Below are 3,037 nucleotides of genomic sequence, written 5' to 3' on the forward strand. Positions count from 1 at the left end.
AAGCAGTAGACAAGCAATTATAACATCCAGGCACTGACACTGTAGGACATTTAAAACAAGAAAAGCTTTTTCCCTGGAAGCACAGAGCATGAACTGTCCTTCATCTGACACTAAGTTCAAAATATATCCATAATAAATAAACAACAAGCCTTTGCACACACCCCTCTACTTAAATAATTGATATATTTATGGTATAATGAAATAATTTTAATTTAAAATTTTAAGTGTTTTTAATGACTTCTACAGTAACTCATTCTAACCACATAAAAGGCAACTGCTGAAAAGTGTCAGTCCATATACTGACCACCAATGCTTGACACATTGTCCGATGATTCATTTAAAATTCATCAGAATGTTGGAAAAAGTGCACAAATGATTCCTGATGGGAAAATAAAGTAGAATATGTAATGCTACTCTCTTCTTCTATTACCAATACCCTTAATAAATAATTTAAACAGTAATAGACAAGATTCAAACTTTAATTAACTTGATTTGCCCCTGCTAAGCTGGGAAATTTAAATTCTTTAGCTCCTGTCTTCTTTTGTCTTCTCCCAATCAAGTCCACACTTTTATATAATGTTCTGGTTTTATCAAACGTGAAAATGAGTGCCTACAACTAATAGACCTGCATCTCGATTTACATCCACTTCCCCTACCATCACAAAACATGGCAGAAAAAATGGCAAGGAAAATTAAAAGCCTAATTTTTGCAGAACAAACCTGGTTGTTATCTTTATTGCTTATTCAGAGCAATAATCATCCAACCAGCAAAGTGACTTTGTCACTTGTGACTTTGTCACTTTGCCTTCTCAATAAGCACTGTAAGCTATTGTAAATTTGCCCAGCAGATAATCCAAAATCACAAGAGAATATAATGAACCAGGACTTGCTCCTTACATCTGTTTACTTGAACAAAAAGTACCCAATCTGTACACAATCTGTACAATCTCTGGCAAACACCAAGGACAGCAGCGTGCGTCACTTACTGTTTATTCTTTGAGCAGCTTTTTGAAGACTGTTTGCTGTTGCTGACATAACCCCAATCAGTCTTTCCCTTTCATTTTTAAAAGGTAAATAAACTAGCCTCAAAAAATTATAAGAATTTATATTAAAATTGTTTTTAGTTATTAAAGTTAAGACCCTACTGCCCTCTTGTAATGGATTGTGTTGACTCAGTAATCAATTGTAGCAATATACAGTAGGTATTTGTTCAGGTTACAACAGATTATATACTGGATCACCAGTTACTGCATGACCATTGTTTCCCATTGGTTTAGCTCCATCTACCGATGAGATCATCTTAGGATAAAGGGAAACCGTAGTATAGAAAACTATGGAGTAAGAAGCTAGAATGCTGACAAGTTGTTTTGCACAAAGAAAAAAAACTAAAGTTTATTAAGAAGTCAGCACATTTTTCTAAAGTGAAAATGAAAAAAATGCTACCAAAGAGCTATTAGGCAGAGACATTGAGTTACAAAATGTATGGAAATCTTTAGATGATGCTCATTTTGTTAATTTGAATACTTGTTGCCTCAATTCGATGATTAACTGAACAATATACGACCATATTTGAAAGTGCTGTTTGTAGCGTCATTTTCTTTTTCAACAGCAACCGCAATAAATATTCCTGAATTGTGTTATGAGGCAGAAATACTACACATTACTCCGCATTTCTATTTTAAAATAAGGAGAAACATCAAACCAAAGACAAATGAGACTTGGACATAAACTAACCTCAGTTTAAGACAACATGGAGCACTGCGCCATTATAGGTAAGCCAGACCTTTGCTAACCTGTTATATATCCATACTTGATTATTTTAATCACTGTAAGCTGTAAGGAAATCTTAACATACCTTCCCTCCTTCCAATTTTCAGGCTTTAAGTGATCAGGACAATATTTAAATGTTGTAAAGCTGTAGGTCAGTAGCTCTCAAAGACTGGTGTTGGGCATTGTGGTTTTAAGGAGTTTATTTTTATCAGCATTATTTAATTAATAGAATGTCTCACTCTTTTATCTGACCTTTTGCTTGATTTGTTGCTTTGATATCTTTACCCACTAACTCTTACATTTAGCTTAATTCATGTTCTGTATTTTTCTGCCTTCCGGTAGCCCTTCTTATCCTACAAGTTCTCCAACAGAAAACTCCTCCAGATCACAGTGTGTGTTTTCTTTTCCAACAAATTAGCCTCACATTCTTAGGTTGTTATTTTCACTTTCTTCCTCTCCCACACAAGCTTTATAGGCCTGTGCTATGTCTGATATCAAACAAGCAAGACCTTTGCAGGGGAATTTCAATCATGTATAACAAAACAGTCCTGCCTGTGAGCAAAACTGTGTCAAAACTTCTTATGGATAACAGCATTGGGAGAGGTTTGGCTAGTTTATGGATTAGTACCTGTGCCTAATGACTTGCATAAGCCATTTCCTGTTTGGCAGCAATGATGGAATACAAACTCCTCATGTTTTATGGCCTCTTCAAATAAAGAAAGAGAATTGAAAATTGAGTGAAATCACCAAATGTAATTTAGGTATTTTGCATTATGTAAATCACATGTGTTTTGTGGTTGATTTTAAAGGGTGTATATCCTGATTTTTATACCTTGTTCCTTTTTGTTCTATTCTGTGTTGTTGCACACAGTACTTGTATGCATTTTCCATGTCCAAAATCAAGAAATATGTAGAAAAGTGTGGATGTAAAAAGTGAGCTAAAGCCAGCCATCACTCTGCTGCAGCTTGCAGCAGTGATGGTAAATGGCTTTGTACTTGTATAGCACCTTATCAAGTCCAGAGGACCCCTAAGTACTTCACACTACAGTCATTCATCCATCATGCACACGCTGATGGAAGAACTCTGGTCTCAGACACTGATATATAAAACTATGGTCATTCAAAATAATGGTATTACAGTATTAATTTGAGCTTGTAAAGTGAAAATTTACACTGCCATGTGTTAGGCAAGGAGGACAAAGGAAGTAATGTTGTCTAAAAAAGGATCTTAAAAATACTCTGTATTGAGCCCAATCTGCTTGTTACT

This window comes from Xiphophorus hellerii, chromosome 23 (genome assembly GCF_003331165.1).
Source record: "Xiphophorus hellerii strain 12219 chromosome 23, Xiphophorus_hellerii-4.1, whole genome shotgun sequence".
Lineage (NCBI taxonomy): Eukaryota > Metazoa > Chordata > Actinopteri > Cyprinodontiformes > Poeciliidae > Xiphophorus > Xiphophorus hellerii.